Source organism: Fukomys damarensis, unplaced genomic scaffold, assembly GCF_012274545.1.
Source record: "Fukomys damarensis isolate Sample0158 unplaced genomic scaffold, DMR_v1.0_HiC HiC_scaffold_37, whole genome shotgun sequence".
Lineage (NCBI taxonomy): Eukaryota > Metazoa > Chordata > Mammalia > Rodentia > Bathyergidae > Fukomys > Fukomys damarensis.
This window is the reverse complement of record NW_022900949.1, coordinates 35,855,827-35,873,457: the sequence shown is the minus strand read 5'-3', so window position 1 is coordinate 35,873,457 and position 17,631 is coordinate 35,855,827. Positions and strand designations below refer to the sequence as shown.

At 42.1% G+C, this 17,631-nt stretch overlaps 1 protein-coding gene and 1 pseudogene across 9 annotated transcripts in view; both read left to right on the top strand.

Moving 5' to 3' along the window:
- The window catches only part of Wdfy3 (WD repeat and FYVE domain containing 3), a 258,900-nt gene that overhangs the window by 61,246 nt on the left and 180,023 nt on the right, over window positions 1-17,631 (top strand). For 2 of the 9 annotated variants that reach the window (XM_010619450.3, XM_010619452.3), the window contains one exon: window positions 2,176-2,305. The exons of the other annotated variants lie outside the window; for them this stretch is intronic. The gene's annotated coding sequence lies outside the window, so the exon portion shown is untranslated. The remainder of the gene's footprint in view (window positions 1-2,175; window positions 2,306-17,631) is intronic. 9 annotated transcript variants of the gene reach the window in all.
- LOC117284551 lies at window positions 10,515-10,612 on the top strand (annotated as a pseudogene).

Sequence of the window (17,631 nt, the reverse complement as noted above, 5' to 3'; positions counted from 1 at the left end):
CTTGTCACTATACAACTGTCTGTGAAGGCATCAACATTTATTTCACCTACACTTCAGTTAGTCTCCTCCTTTATGAGTATCTTTTCATTTTGAGATGTTACTCATGTGATTCTGTACAGTCTTTTGCTTTGGTCATTGTCCCCACATCCCCTTCAGTCCCAGAACATACTCCAGCTCCCTGTATCCAGGTCCTGCCTTGCTGTGACCCTGGGAGGTGGAGGCAACTCGCCTGCCTTCTGTGTGGGCAATGCCAAATCCCCGACCAAGGTGCTCTGGCTTATGCCTTTGTTTTGTTAGCATCTGTTCCCAACCCAGCCTGCCTGTCTGCCTTCCCAGAAAGTAGTATTTGTATGTCCTGAGTTTATACCAGCTTTCACTGGGTCAGGTTTTAAAATATGCTATGGGAAACCAGAAACCTCTTCACCAAGGATGGTTATATTTCCTTTTCAAGAAATAAATGTAATTTAGACATGCCGTAAGGAATAAAGTTGTCTTTTAAAATTTTTTGTTTTAAAGTAGACAGATAAGAGAACATATTTTGCCTTTCTTTGCCCTATTTTAAATTACTTTATGTTTTGCTTGAGCTGCCTCTAATTTATTGATCTTCTAAACTTGCATTGGATATCTTCTTTTCATTCATCAGACCTTTACTGCCTGTCTTACTTGCAAGGTGTTGTCGCTATCAGGAAAAAAATGTTCAGTGGCACCTAATCTCTGCCATCCGTTAGTGGTGTGGTATTGGAAAGTCAAAATAGCAGTTACCCATTTTGATAAGTTACCTGATAAAGCTACAGGCAGGGCACGGAGAATGAGCAAGGGGGTCCCTCTCAAAGGGGAAGATGGAGATGAGTTAGAACAGGGGTGGACCCAAGATTTAAGTGTGGTTGGTCCACAGCTGGGATGGGTGCAGCCCCAGGAGGGCAGCTGTGTGACAGGGTCTGGAGCCTGCCAGGCCAGTCTGGGTGGGGCTTAACCACTGTAGCAAAGGGGGGGGGGGAGGCGGGGCCTGTGCACTGGTCACTCAGGGCGGGGTAATCACTCAAGACATTCACCCTTTCTTTCTGTGAAGTGATAAATGTTTGGAGACTACAGTTGACTGTGAAAGAATTCATAGTATAGTGAGGGATGTTGATAATTAAATAGCAGGAAATTATCGAGCCGGGCATGGTGGCACATGCCTGTAATCCCAGCACTCAGGAGGCTGAGGCATGAGGATTGCTGTGAGTTCGAGACCAGCCTGGGCTACATAGTGAGTTCCAGGTCAGTCTCAACTACACAGTGAGACCCTGTCTCAAAAAGACCAAAAAAAAAAAAAAAAAAAGAAAATTATCTTTAAGCAAATTGGTAACTTTGCAATTTAGAGCAAATGGTTAATGTAGTCCCCTCCCCAGATGTTCAAGTTCTGTGAATATTTTCTTTAATTTAAGAACTTGCATGCATGAATAGAACGTTTTAAAAAATTTCGTGTTATAATACTTTTATGAGAAATAGTGAAGCTAGCACACCTAGAAATTAGCATATCTGAACCGAAAATCTGGTGTTGTCACTTGCTTAGTAAGCAACTATGTTTACAGTAAGTTTTTGTGTTTATTCACCTACCTCTACTACGACGAGGGATACAAACCTAAGTAAGATTGAGTTTCCACCATTGAAAGACTTGTAGGTGATGGAAATAAACCCTTTACTGGTAAGCCTATATTAAGTCGAATAACAGCACTGGGCCAGGTATTTAGCTCAGCGGCTCTGCACCTGACCCCAAGTGCAAGGTCCTGAGTTTGATCCTCGGTACCAGAAAACAAAACAACAACTTCAAAAAGCAAGAGTAATCCTCCCTTGCTGCACACTATGTCGGATCCTAGTCTCAAAGGTAGATCATCTTGTTCCCATAAACTGTGCTGCAAAGCGGGTCCTAATGTTCGAGCTGTCTGACATACCAAGGAGGTATCTTGCCGTACAGTTACATGGTTGCCAAGCAGCAGGACTAGGACATGAATTGCACAGCCTCTGCTCTGAAACTGTGATTGTGCTGTAGGCCCCTCTTGATGATCCGTGTTCAGTCACCGCCTGTAACTGAAGCACCCTGCTGGGGTGAAATGAGCAAACTCTGCCTCAAGATTTGGGAAACACTTCTCAGGGAGGTGACCTCAGAGCTGATTTTTTTTTCCCCCCTGCTAGGAAAGCAGAGGAGGAGTTCATTGTTGGGAAAGGGGACGGCACACACAGCACACAGGACTTAAAGGACCTGGAGAGCCTGGGGTGCTTTCTGGCAGGACTGAGTGTGGAAGCTCCGAATTTCGGAACACAGGTGAGAGGGCTTCATCTATTCGTAGGCAGTGGGGAATCAGCAGCGGTTAAAATCAGAGAAGTGGGGTGCTAGCTGCTCGGGGTTTTTTTGTTTTGCTTTGTTTTGTTTTTCCAGTACCAAGGATTGAACTCAGGACCTTGTGGTTGCCAGGCAGCGGCAGTGCCACTGAGCTCCATCCCCAGCTAGCTGCTCTGTTTTCAGAAGATAACTTAGGTGTTATAAGGAAGGTTCATTGAAGACCGACTCTGGGTGTGTGGTACTGAGACCCCGGTTAATCAGAGAACTGGCTTTGTTTTGTTAATTTTTTTGTTTTCCTGCTTTTTTTTTTTTAATTTGTTTGTTTTTTGCAGTGACAGAGATCAAATCCAGGGCTCCGTGTACCTAAGCAAGTGCTGTACCACTGATCTATACCCCAAGCCTTCCTGTTTTTAATTTCATTGATTTCTGTCCTAATTTTTATTATTTATTTCCTTCTGCTTCCTTTTTCTGTCTCTAGTTTCCTATGGTAGAAATGTCATTTTTTTTTCTATTGTAATATGTGCATTTTAGCACACACGTTTTTTTTCTCCAAGAATAGCTTTTATACCTTTCAGTAAGATCTATTCATTTTTTCATTTATTTAGATCAGTGTTTCAGATTTTCTCTTGACAATTCTTTGATCTATGTGTTGTTTAGAAATACGTTGTCTTATTCCCAAATATGTGGTGCTTCTCCCACTGTCTTTGCAGCCTGAGTCTGGGTTAGTTCTGTTCGGGACTGAGTGTGTGCTCTGAGCTATTGCTGTTCTCGTAGCTCTGTGAGCTGGTGTGTCCTGACCGGTCCATTTCAGTGAATGTCAAGTTTAACAAACATGCGAAGAAGGTGTGCACGCTCTTGCTGGTTGGGTTCCTACAGATGTCCGCTCTCATTTCAGTTGATTGATGGGGGTTTTTTAGGGAGGCTCTGTCTGTATTGATTTCCTTGGACATTTGATCAATCACTGAATGAGGGCTCGGAAATTTCCAGCTGTGGTCGTGGATTTGTCTCTGCCCTTAGCCCTGTCGGTTTTGCCTCATACATCTTGAAATTGTGTTGCCTGACACACGTTAAGGGTTGCTGTGTCTTCTGGGAGAACTGACCCTGTGTCAGTTTGGGACACCTCTGTTAGCTGAATTTCCCGTGCTCTAGACTGCAGTGTGTGCAACTTGTCTGTGGATCATTGCCAGCACAGTCTGTCTCTCTCCCTCTGGTCACTTTTGATCTCTCTCTTTCCCTCAATTTCAAGTTGCTTTATTATGGACTGAGGATCTTACTTTTTAATTCACCCTGACATCCTTTGTCTTTTAATTCTGCATTTGGACCACTCCCATAGATTGCAGTCCTGGGTGGATGAGAATCTGTCATAGTTTAACTATTTTCTGTTCATTGCGTTTATTTTTTGTTCATTGGCCTTCTCATGTTTTTTTGTTTATTTGTTTGTTTGTTTTTGGTACGGGGATCAAACTGGGACCTTTTGCTTGCAAGGCAGGCAGCATCTCGTGTTTTAACTACTTTATATTTTTTTTTCTTTGATTTCTTCTCTTAGTATATTAATTAAAATCATTGTTAATTTTTAACAGTTTCAACATTTTATTAAAAGTAGGAAAAGTAGCTGGGCTGGGCATGGTAGTGCACACCTGTAATCCCAGCACTTGGAGGCCAAGGCAGGAGTGAAAAACAGTGAAGGAGAGAGAGAGAGAGAGAGAAAGAGAGAGGGAGGGAGATGGAGACAGGAGTGTGGGGGGTATTTGCAGAGCAAGTTTGGGCCAAGTAAAAGTTGGAGAAGTACACCTACTGTGTGAGCGTGGGCCACGCCCGAAGCTATTTTTTAAAAATGTTTGATTTTTTTTTTTTTGGTACCGGGGATTGAACTCGGGTCCCTGTGCTTGCAGGCAGGCCACGGAACTGCTGAGCTGAATCCCCGGCCTAATCTTGCTTCTCATTCACCTTCACTGAGGAATGGGGCAGATGCGTGGGATTCGCAGTTCTCCTTCCGGTCCCTGAGGACACTGCCACATTCCTGTTACTTATTCATGATCTGTTATCCCTCGGTGGACTATCATTCTTTCTCCTTGAGCCAATCAGTTATCTTTTAAATTAAGTAATAAGGGGCCGGGGATTTAGCTCAGTGGTTCGGTGGCCTGCCTTGCAAGCGCAGGGACCCGAGTTCAATCCCCAGTACCAAAGTAATTAAGTAAGTAAGTGAGTAATAAGAAAAGTTTATATTATACTCACTTATTCATTATGCAGCATTCTTCTCTTCACTCATGGAGATACAATTTTGAAACCTATATAATTTTTCTCCTCTTTGAAGAACTGTTTATTTGTTTTTTGTTTTTTTTTTAGACATATCTCAGGCTGGCCTTGAACTCAGTATGTTAACCAGATAGGCTTCAAATTTACAGTGATCTGCTTGCCTCAGCCTCCCAAGGGCCGGGATTACAGGTGTGTGCCACCACATCCAGTGAAACCTCTAACGTTTCTTGCAGAAAAATCTCACAATAAATTGTTTTTTATTTTTTTAAAAATCGCTATTTTTCTTTCACTTTTGAGGCATAATTTTGTTGAATATTTAATTCCAGTGAATTTGATGAATAGGGATTGTTAATAGAGCTTGGCAGGTTTTTCTAACACTCCTTTTCTTCTTGCTTCTGTGTTTTGCATGAGAAGTCCACTATAATTTTTTTCTTTGTGGTACTGGCAGTTGAACCCAGGGCCTTAATACTGAATTACCTCCACAACTGTTTTAATTTTGAGACACAGTCTTGCTAAATCATTAAGTTGCTAAAACTGGGCTCTTACTTTTCAACCATCCTGCCTCAGCCTCCCAGGGTGCTGGAATTACAGGCAAGAAGCCACCACGCCTGGCTCACTGTAATCTTTATCTTTGTTCCTTTATAGATTAAGTTGCATCTGTCTCCTGCTAGTGTGGGTTTTGAACCATATATACAGTAGAAACCATGCACATTCCACACAGATGCGATCCAGTTAAAATGAGGGCTTGATACAGAGACGCACAGCTGGTCACCCATGGGTGCTGGCGGGCAGAGCCGCCCCAGGGCAAGATCCGAGAGTTGGCTTCTCTGTGGGCAGCAGAGCCCTAAACACTGAAGGCAGTTTCCTCAGGAAGGGCCGCGGCAGGCGCTGGGTAGAGTTCAACTGCAGAGCTGCGGAGAAGTTGGAAGCTTAGGGTCCAAAGATCCTGGGATCCTGTGGCTGCACCAAACTCTCTTATCTTAGTGGAAGGGAGGCCTGCAGGCTCCTCCTGCACTAACAGGATAACAGCTGCAGCCCCCAGCTGCCTCCTCTTTCAGGCCGCTCTGAGCCTCCTATCCTCCAGTTCCTCTCCTGCCCTCCACACCTGCTCTCTGATTTCATTTTCTGCTGCCTGACCACAGAATGCCTCTGCACATGGCCATTGAGGTGATTGTACTGCTTAGAGTTCTGTAGGCTTCCCTGTAGCTGTGGTTTGGGGTCCGATGGTAATTTTGCAAGGTTCTTGGCCATGATCATATCAGACATGCTGCTGCTTTCTTCTCTTCCCATTATGGAAGTTTCTGTCGCCCTGTCTTCAAGCCTTCTCCTCTTTCTTCGTCCACTTCCTGCCTGTCTGTACCAGTGCTTTGGGTCCTGTCGTGTCCTTTCCATTCTCTTTGGAGGCTGATGGGGGAGTAGAACTGCCCTGTATCTCAGGGCAGGTCCAAGGTGACACTCAGGGCTGTGCCTGTCCTGGGTTTCCCAGGCCTTCCCCTGAGCCTGGAGAAAGCCCTTCCTTTCCAAGAGCTGGGCTGCCTGGAACCTTTCTTCAGCAAGTTGCACGCTGATTCCTTTCCCCACCCTTTGCCCAAGGCAAGGAGTCCTCTGAGCCCTTCCTGTGAGAATTTGGTCTGGTTGAAAAGGTTGGGACCAGGTCCCAAGGCTGTGGTCCCAGCCTTCCTTGTTTACTTCCAGCTGTCCCATCATCAGGATTACACGTTGGGACCTCCTGGTTACCACCAGCTAAGGCTGCAGGGCCCCGAGCCTGGTAAGCAGATCTCAGTCAGATTTCTGGGCTCAGCTGCTAATGCCTCCGTGCTCTCAGGAGTACAAGAAGAGTCTGGATTCCCAGCATATTCGAAGGTTTCCTGAGTAAGCATGGGAAGGACATGTTTAAATTCTTTACATTTTGGTTTTGAACCCCAGATTCAGCTTTTTATTTAACTTCTTTTTTCATATTACAGGGAATGTTAGCATTTAACAGTTGAGAATTACTCTACGTTATGGATGTACCACAAGTTACTATCACCAGCTTTTAACTATTATAAACAAATTCTAACAGCATACAGTTCAGTCAGCTACCTTGTGCTACAGCTTTATAATCTACATTTCTGCAGGATAACGTCCTGGAAGGCGTGCTGTCATATGAAAGAGATGTGTTCATACCATCAGACTGCCCTGAAAAGACCTGATTTAGATTCTTATCCGCCAGATCCGTACATCTCCATCTTCCCATTCTTTTGGGATCTTGGTCTTGCGAGGCAGGTGGTGGAACCACTGAGCTGAATGTGGCTGCCCATCTTGCCATTCTTAATAAGTTTATTCTTTATAAATCCTATTAGCTTTTGTCAAGCTGATAGACAAAAAAATTGTTCTTTGCTTTTTATTTGTATTTCTCTGATTTTTAGTGACTTTCCGTACTGCATCATGTGTGTTATATGGGATTTTTACTGAAAAAAGTTGTTAATTATAGGAATTCCAGCTGGGTGTGGTGGTACACACCTATAATCCTAGTATTATAGGTTGGTAAGTTAATTAGATATCTTGTAGGCAGTTAGGGCCCAGTTCTAGGAGCCAGTGTGGAGGATGGAGGACCATCTGTACACTTTCACTGAAGGCCAGTTTGTAAAAGAAGAGAAATTACCATTCCCCCAGTGCTTCCCCTAAGGATGAATAGCCGTGATTGATATTCTAAATAGGTATCAGTTACCAGGGTAGGGGACCTAGACTTTACCCACCCCTTCCAGGAAAGATCCCTGACTAAAAATCCTAGTAAGCTTGCTACTTAACTTGGTTCCCCATTGGTTTCCCATTTAATCAGTATTACCTAAGTGACTATGCTTGTCATAATCATATTGGTTGATCATAGTTTTGTCTACCAGTGATTTTTCATTGGATCAAGATTACCTAAGCAAACAACTGTACTTTTGTAACCTTACTAGTTGACAGTAGTTTTGTCCAACCTCACTTCATGGTTTTGTTCCATTAAACACCTTTAAGAAGCAGGATGAGCAGGCAGCTCATTTTCTGGTCCTCCTTTTATCTTTTAGACAGAAGCTATCTTTCTCTCAATAAATTATCTACTCTTTAACTTTTATTCTTTCTAGAATTCATTCTTTGACTTTAGAGAACACGCAGTCATGTTTTGGTTATCTAGCAGGTTTGGAAGTTGGCATCTACTCCCCCTATATCACCAGCACTTGGGGCCCTGAGGCAGGAGGATCTCTAGAACTTCCTAGCAAGACCCTGTCTCAATAAAACAAAAATTGGGCCAGGGATTTGGCTCAGTGGTTCTGGTGTCTGCCTTGCAAGTGTAAGGGCCCAAGTTCCATCCCCAGTACCAAAAATAAATAAATAAATAATAAAAATGAAAAGGAATTATAAATTCTATGGATATTCTACTGAATAATATTTGATTAAAAAGGCTACAAATATTTTATACTCATTTGTTGTTTGTCATTTAACTTTGTGGTATTTTCAGGTATAATGTATTTCTTTCCTTGTAAGAATTTATCTAAACTGTTTCTTTTTATATTTGCTGCTAATATTTTTAATGTATGTTTACATTTAGATCTTTTTTTTTTTGTACTGGGGATCGAACTCGGGCCCTTGTGCTTGCAAGGCAGGCAAGTGGAACCACTGAGCTAAATCCCCATCTACATTTAGATCTTTAATCTATTTGGGATTATTAGTTTTCACTTATGGAAAGTAGAAAATCACAACTTTATATTTGAAACAATCTGCTGCATTGTAGGATTTTCTCCCCAGTACATAACAGTTGGTTGGATTCATTCAGACTTGAATACCTATCCCGACAGGAGTGCAAAAGGAGTGAAGTTACTGGTTAGGGATTAAAAACAGATTGATCTCCACTGAAGAATAGGGGAATAGGGAGAAATAAAAAAATAAACAATTCCAGTAAAGATCACAGAGTTAGTGAGAGGAGTAGATGAGTTAAAAGATGATCCCAGGGCAAGATTTCAGAACATGAGATATTAGAAATAAATGTGGTAAACCCAGTAAGGTGGTATCCACCTGTAATCCTGGCACACAGGAGGCTGAGGCAGGGGGATCTTGGCTAGGTTGCGGTCCTCAAGGCTATATGTATAGTGAGATCAAGGCTAGACTAAACTACATAGAGAGACCCTGTCTCAAAAAATAAATGAACCAAGGAAAGAAAGACAGAGAGGGAGAGGGAAGGAGGCTGGGAGAGAAGGAGGGGTGAACTGCAAGAGTTAGGACGTGCCTGTAAGTCCTGGCTCTGTTGCTGTGCCCTTCAGGCCGGGGTTCACTTCCTCCTGCACTGCCTCTGACCAGGGACCGCCACGAAGGGTTCCAGAGCCCAGAGGTCAGAAATACAAAGAACATACAGAAAGGAGCACTTGTTCCCATTAGGCAGTCACATCTGTGAGGCACTGTTGCTACAGAAATTCTTCTGCAGCTGGGTGTGGTGGCACATGCCTGTAATCCCAGCACTCAGGAGGCTGAGGCAGGAGGATCGCTGTGAGTTGGAGACCAGCCTGGTCTACATAGTGAGTTCGAGGGCAGTCTCAACTACATAGTGAGACCCTGTCTCAAAAAAACCAATAAAAAAAAAAAAGGCAGAAATTCTTCTGCAGATCTTTTACACAGCACTGTGAAAACAGTGTGTATGGATACTTTCACAGAATGGTGAGGATTTCAGGTCAGCCTCTAGAAATTTGCTTTTCTATCATGCAATTGAATTACACCATATTAATCACACCAGCTAGCTTGTCCTTGGGATGAGCTGCCTTTGGCTCCTCTCTAAAGTCCTAGTCTCTGCTCAGGAGCTGTCGGAGGAGCCTAGCTGGGGGGTTCAGGACCCCTTGGGCCAATGCAAGCAGCAGCACCTTGGTGTAAACCCTTCCTGGTGAATGTTTGCAGGCAGAGGGGAGTCACTCTTGGCTATGGAGCCTGCTTTCATGTAGGAAGAGGCAGCATCCTTAGAAGATGTGGGGCTCGGGCTGAGAGATGCTGGGGAGTAAGACTTAAGTAATGGGACTTTGTCATGTAAAGGATAGGGCTGCTTTTATTAATATTTGATAGATCAGGCTATGTATGATAAAGACTATCCTTGAACTCAGACGCAAGCCTAATGCTTCAGAAGGTAGAAACTTATTTTATATTAATTAGCTTGGTGGTCTTGGGGATCAAACTGAGGTCCTCACACATGCTAGCCAACTGCTGTACCACTGAGCTACACCCCAGGTCCCTGGAAGTTAGGGTTTTGAAAATCAAATCCAGAACTCTAGCTATAGTTCTTTCTTACTGTCTATGTTGGGGTGTATACCCAGTTTGTTGGGGTGCTATCAGAGTTTTGCCCTTGTTCTTTTTTGTTTGTTTGCTAGTTTGTTTTGATTTTTGGTACCGGGGATGGAACTCGGGTCCTTGCGCTTGCAAGTCAGGTGGCTGAACCACTGAGCTAAATCCTCCGCCCTTGACCTTGTTCTTAAAAGTATAAGACAAAAAAATAGCATTTTTCTACAGGGATTAAGGTGAGAGAACCTGAGGCATTCCTTGCTGAAACTGTGAGGTTTTCCTTCACCCTCTCTCCTGGAATAAAGGAATTACTTAGCAAAGCTATTGGAAGTTCTTAGCTGAGCCCCTGAAAGGCAGAAGATTACATGAGAAATCTATTTTAAAAGTTGAACTGTTGGCTTAGTCTGCATCCTTCTGCAATTTAAGTAATGAAAAACTGCTTATAGGATTTGGGGTGAGGAACTTTAAAGTGCTTTTCAGGCATTAACATGAGAAATTAGATTAAGAGGAACCATCTGGGCTTATTGCCTTCATTACGTCATTGCATCTTAAATACCCTCACTGCGTCTTAAATACCCTCACTGCCACTGCACACACTTCTTTTCTTGTGGAGAATAAAGATAAGATAGCGTTTGTATGAGAAAGCCAGATTTTAATCACTTCTTGGCCTTTTGGCTAAGATCAAGTGTAGAAAGCCAGATTTTAGATGCAATAATCTTTATAAGTATTTTTAAACCCCTATTAACACCCTCCCCAAATGTAATTGTATGATTTGCCCTAAAGTCTAATGTATCTTTTTTACTGTATTGTCTTATAAACTTGGATGGAACGAACATCTGCTGAGGAATAAATTTTCTCTTAGTTTTGTAACCTTTTTTTCTTCTTGCCTTTGCGGTTTATTTTTTAATTTTTATTAGTGCATCTTTGCAGTTCGTAAAGTTTGCGTCCCTTGAGTGGAGTGGGTACATGTAATGACACATCTTAATTCCCTTTGGGCCTCCCTTTTCCCTCCCTCCATTTGTTGATCTTCTTCCCATTTGAGAAAGATCTATTTCCCCACTTCTTATTATCTGTCTTTTATTTTGTTCTTTGTTTGTAATTTGGGTTTCTTGTGTAAGAGAAACCATGTGATATTTAAGCTTATGTGTCGCTTAACATGATAGTCTCAGGATGCATCCATTTTCCTACGAAGGACTCAAGTTTATCTTTCCTTATGGCAGAGTAGTGCTCCCTTATGTGTAAATACCGTGTTTTTATAATCCATTCATATAGGCTACTTCCAAGATTTAGTTATTATGAATTGTGCTTCTTTAGACCTACAGGCTGGTTCCAGGATTCCACTCCCCCATACCAGGGATTGCATTCAGGACCTTGTGCTTGCAAGGCAGTTGCAGTGCCACTGAGTTAAATCCCCGGCCCTGGTTCCAAGATCTAGCTATTATGAACTGTTCTGCTGTTAGTGTGGGTATGCTTGTATCATTGTAATATGATGTCTTTAACCATTTTGGAAAGATACCTAGAAAGGTCAAATTGTTCCTCAGTGGTAGATCTGGGTCACATTGTTACATCTAGGGGTGCACAGCTTGCCAAGCCATGCCACTGCTCTGCTGAAAACTCACTTCCTGGGGATCCTAAACACTGTTCAAGTTAAGAACTAAAAAAGGCAAAGTTTAATGTAACAGAAGTTGGTTTATTTGGGGAGAAAAAAATGGAAAAAGAAAAGACAGACAGCTACCATGAGGTCGTAGGAGGCATCAGAGCTGAAAGTCCAGAACCTCTTATCCCTGACTCCTTTAACTGGGGACTGGTGTCTTTTCTGTCCCCCAGGTGGGCCCTTGTCACTGTCTGATCTGTTTCCTTGGGTGTCTTTGATCCTAACCGAGGCCTTCTGGCCATTTGATTTCTTTCTGTTCCTTTATAATGAGTAGGAAAAGGGGGAGGTACAATTAGGAAGGCAGCTCTAGACTTAATGATTAAGTAAATGGGACATAGGTACATGTGTATATCTGGTGTAATTCTATACTGATGTTAAAGTGAGACCATACACACATGTGTATATGCATAAGTATGCGCGCGCGTGTGTGTGTGTCTTACATATTAGGTAAGAGTCCTTAGGTGGCTGTCTGTTACTGCTCCTACATTCTGTCAGGTGGGTGAAGGAGCTAGCCTTCTTGATAATTGTATTGCCTAGCGCCTCTTCCAAGTCTAGCTAGCTTTCCTCTCCTTTCTCTTTCTAATTACCCAACTGCAGAGTCTACCTATGAGGGCAGAAACTACTTTTAGTAAGTTTCCTTATTGATCTTAATAAAGCTAAATGAGGCCTTTATTCTATTTTTTCCCTACCCACAGGGCCCACTCCCCTTACAAAATGGAACTTTTACTTGGAGTTTTTTGAGGAATCTCCATACTTATTCCATAGTGGTTGTAACAGTTCATATTCCAGCCAACAATGTAAAAGGGTTCCTTTTCTTCCCAGAGCCTCTCCCAGCATCTGTTATTGTCTTGATTTCTTGATGATAGCCATTTTTTCTGGGAGAAGTGGAATCTCGGTGTTATTTTAATGTGCATTTCTGTAATGGCCAGTGATGCTGAGCATTTCTTCTTGTATTTACTGGCCATTTTGTACTTCTGTGAAGTGCCTGTTCATGTCACTACCCATTTTTGATTGGGTCTTTTATTGGGGGGGTCTCACTTTTTGAGTTCGTTTTGTATTCTAGATATGGTTACAAACAGCACACGAGAGACCACTCAGACACAGGCTTTGTGTGAGAAATGAGAGTTCATTTTATTCTGCCTGCTGAGAGCCTGAGAATATGATGAATGATGTCAGCAATTGGCAGGAGAAGTTTTTATAGGGTTTGAGGATGGGGGTTATCATGTTTGGAATCAGAGTTCCCAGGATGGTCATGGCAGGTGTGCAGGTGATACCAGACTTCTCGGCACGGGGAGGTTGTATGTTCTGTCCTAAGTTTTCTTTATGGCCATCTGTTTTGTTTACTGAGGACATCATCTTTTAGTGGTTTCCTGTTGTTTGTTGAGAGTTGCATGTTTGCTGAGAGGGTCCCACTCAGTCAGGCATGACAGATATGAGTCCTCTCTCTGAGGAATAGCTGGAAAATTTTTTTCCCATTCTGTAGAGTGTCTCTTTACCCTGTTTGTTTTTCTTTTGTTGTGCTGAAGCTTTTTAATTTGTAAGATCCTGTTTGTTGATTCTCAGTACTATTTGCTGGGCAGCTGTGGTTCTGTGAGAGTCTTTGACTATGTCTATGACTTTAAGAATTTTACCTGTTTTGTCTTCCAACAAGTTAACACGTTTCTGTTTTAACATTTAGGGTTTTTTGTTTTTTTTTTGGCGGGGGGGTCCATTTTGATTTTAGTTTAGTGCACGGTGAGATAAGGGTCTAGATTCAATCTTCTGCAGGTGACTAACCAGTTTTCCGAGCACAGTTTGCTGAAGAGCCTATCTCCTCCAGTATTCATAATTGTGCATCTCTAAAATGTAGTACTTTAAGGACTTAGAACAATTCCTTTCTCTTCCTTGCTTAAATAACTTAACATGTGAATAAAAAGGAATTAACTGTTTATGACCAAGGTGAAGGAAGAAAAAAAAAAGAGTGCTACTGGGCTCAGCACATCGTGGAAGAGATGCTGTGCACACTTTACAAAGGGGCCATGTGTAAAGAAAGTGCAAATGAAAGGAATTCAGTCAGGGAGGTGTGAGCCTTTCACCAGAAAGTACTTACTGTACAGGAATGTTTATAGAAATTCAACAGTTAGGTGCCAATTCTTTCTACTGTTTATTTTTGTGATGTGAAATATATTTTAAATATAAGATATTTATTTTAAATATAAATTTAAGATATATATTTTAAAGATAAGATTTGGGAATCAGCCCAAATGCCCGACAAAAGGATAAAGAAGTTGTGATTTTGTTATACATTGGAGCACTACTCTGTCCTAAAGAAAGATGAGCTTCAGTCACTTATAGCTAGATGGATGGACCTTGAGACCATACTCCTAAGTGAAATAAATCAGACACACATGTTTTAATACTGCATTGTTTCTCTGGTGTGAGAAGCCAAAGTGGAAGTAAGGACTGAGATATATAATGAATGTTGGGAAATGCAAAGAAGGTGTTCAAATGGGAAGGGGAACAAGGGAGGAGGAGGGAGAAAGGAAGGAAGGGACAAGAAGAAAGTGCAAATAGAAGGGAAAAATGGAAACAAAGCTTTTGTATACAGTGAAGGGAGGGGCCTTGAGGGGGGAATGGGATAAAATTAAATTTATTTTAAACAACCCCTTTCCCTCTTAAAAAAAAAAAAAAGAAAGAAAATTCTGTAAGTATAAATGTTGAAGTGTACACCAAAGAATCATTCGGAAATCTGGTAGACTTACGTGTTTCTTGCTGAATTTCCATTAATAAGATTATTTGAGTAATAGCAGTAACCCCATTGAGATCCTGTTAAAGGACAGAGATTCTTTATGCACTTGTAGAAGAGTTACAGGCCGACTTTATTCAGAACCATTACTGTAGATTCCAGGACCTGGCAATGTGGTTTTGCAGCAGAGGAGAGGATTGGGCTCAGCCTCTAATACAGCAAGGAAAAGAGGGGCCTCGGAGCCCAGGAGCAGCCTGGGGTCCATAGATGGAAGATTGCCAAGAGGAAATGCCTGGGTAAAGAGTGGAGTCTGGCTGAACCAGCTCCCAGGGCTCTTGCTGCGGGGAGACCGCTCACGTGTCTCCTGCTGGCTGGTGAGAGGAGTGGTCAGACCTGAAGGATGGAGATTCTGGCTTCACAGAATTAGAAAGGTTCACGTTAAAATTGGACAAGGCAGAGAAAAACAGAAGCTGAAGAGCCCTCACAAGCCTAATTAGAGTTTGGTAAAGGAGAGAAGCTCTGTCACTTGTGGCTGATTGCTATGCACCTTTTCATATCTGAGAAGCATTAAGTAGCCTTAGTGCCATGGCTTGATTAAGTGTCTTGTCATTTTGTGATCCTATTTTAACCCAAAGTGAAACATGATTAATTTTTCTTAAGAAAAATAAAAGATTTCCACATTCTTTTTGTTCCTTGATGCTAAATATAGTCTCACTGTCCATGGTTTGATAATTTAAAATAGATTCCTCAGATGAGTAAGTGAAAGGCACTGGAACTGGAAGCCTGGGTTCTCATATGAGCGTTTCTCCCCTATGGAACTTTGAACCATTTCTTCTCTTAGGAACCTTCATTAAGAGAAGAAACAGTTCCAGTATAAGAACAACAAAAAGGACTCAGTTTTTAGAATTAAACTTAACCAAAGAAGTAAAAGACTTCTGCACTGAAAGTGATAAAACACTAATCAAGGAAATTAAGACACAGAAAAATGTAGAGATCCCATTGTTGTGGGTTGGTAGAATTAATGTTTAAGCGCCTGTACTGCCTACAGTTACCTACAGATTGAGCACAGTTCCTATCAAAACACCAATGACACTTTTCAGAAACAGAAAATGTATCCTGGGACCTAGGTGATTCCTGGAGTCCCAGCTATGCAGGACAATGAGGCAAGAAGATCCCATGAGATGAGGCATTCGAGGCCCGCAAGGGTGATATAGTGAGATCCTACCTCAAAAAGAAAAGCAAACAGAAACTAAAAACAATTCACATGCAGCCACAAATACCCCAGCAGCCTTGAACAACACAAACATTGCTAAAAGCTTCACGCTTCCTGACTTCAAAATACATCCCAAAACTTCAGTAGTCTTAGCAGTATGTGCAGGCATTGAAACCAGCACGTGGGTCAGTGAAGCAGAAGAGAAGTAATTCCATGCACTAACTGTCCTCTAATCTTAGCAAAAGTACCCAAAACACACAATGGAGAAAAGCAGTCTTTATAATAAATGAGGTTCATACAAAAGGCTGAAGTTGGACCCTTAGACAGTATGCAAATAACAACCCAAAATAATTTAAAGATTTGAATGTAACATGAGAAGGCAAGCTACTAGAAGAGAACATGGTGAGAAAGCTTCTCCATATTGGTTAGGCAGTGGTTTCTTTTGACAGTACAAGTTTGTTTTGCAATGAGAGCAAAAGTCAAGTGAGTTTGCATCAAAGTAGAAAGCTTCTCCACGGCCAAGGAAAGAGTCCAGAGGGAACCTACACAATGGGAGAAAATATTTGCACACCATACATCTGTTAAGGAGTTAAGATCCAGAATGTATAAGAGACTCCTGCTAGTACAGGAAATAGTAGTACAGGAAATAGTACCCGAAATTAAATATGAAATATGATATCACCCAATCTGTTAGCTGTATGATTTGCTGAGTTCTTGCTCGCTAAAAGTCTAAGAATGAATTCTAGGAACAAGGGAGGTTAAGAGTAGGAAGATAATTGAAAGCTCCTGAGGGACGGGAGAGGACACCACTTTACAAAGAAGTTTTAAGGGGTGAAAACCCACATGGGTACAAAGTATGTCAGAGTCATGAACATCCAATAAATTTACAAGTACAGTCATTTAGGTAACGACGGCCCAACTCAGAAACAAATCATGTCACAAGCGTGGTTGGAAAGAATAAAGATTCTCATAGGAAGTGGTGGGTCCAGAGCTCTCTGGTAACCCACTGAGGTGGTAGATGACTATCTAGACTTCATTAGGCCCACTGTTTGTTCTTTGAGGAAGTATGCAGGTCTGGTCATCTTGTCTTGATCCTGAGGCCTGGTTTCTAATCGATGTGTCTCCAGGGCAGCTGTGGTGTGTTTCACCTTTGTCCTGACCCTCTTGAGGACCTGGCACTCTCTGACTGCCTGTAACATTTCTATCTAGCTTATCTATCTCTAATACTAAAGCTCAATAGCAAAAACCCAAACAGCCTCACTTAAAAATGGGACAAGGGCCTGAACAGACATGGCTCGATAGAGGACATAAAATGACCAACAGTTATGTGAACAGATGCTCACCCACAGTCATCAGGGAAGCCAAAGAGGTATCACTTTATGCCTTCAGAATGCTCCTATCTGAAAGATTAAGGATAACAGGATATAGAAAAAAGAGAATATTTGAACACTGTTGGGATTGTAACCTGGTACACCTAATATAGAAAACAGTTAAGAGGTCTGTTAAGAATTAAAAGCAGTGGCTGGACGTGGTGGTGCTTGCCTATAATCCCAACACTCTGGAGACAGAGGCAAGAGGATCGCTGTGAGTTAGAGACCAGCCTGGGCTACACAGTTAGTTCAGGCTCAACCTGAACTATACGGGGAGATCCTGTCTCAAAATCCAAAAAGTAAATAAAATAAAATAAATAAACACAGAACCTTATGCTCTAGCAGTCCTACTTTTGAATACATATGCATAGGAAATGGAATCAATATCTCCCTCCGGAGCTCACTGCAGGGCTATTTACAATAACCAGGATGTGGAAACAACTAAAAGGTCCCTCAGCAGTGGATTTGAAAGAAACTAAGGTGAATATGCATACCAACAGAGTGTTACTTCAAAAGGGAAGGAAATCCTGTCATTTGCAACATCATAGACAAACTGAGGACATTATGTTGAGGATGAAATAAGCCAGTCACGAATTACAGGTACTGCATCATGTTGGTTCTATGCGAAATCGAACATAGACACCCAGCAGCAGAGAGTGGGGTGGGGCTGCCAGGGGCCAGGCTAGGGGTAGATGGGAGACATTGGTCTAGAGGGCTGCACGGTTATGCATATCTGGACACTTAGCAATACTGTGTTGTATGCTTGGTTTGGTGACTTTTTTTTTTTGGTACCGGGATCGAACATCGAAC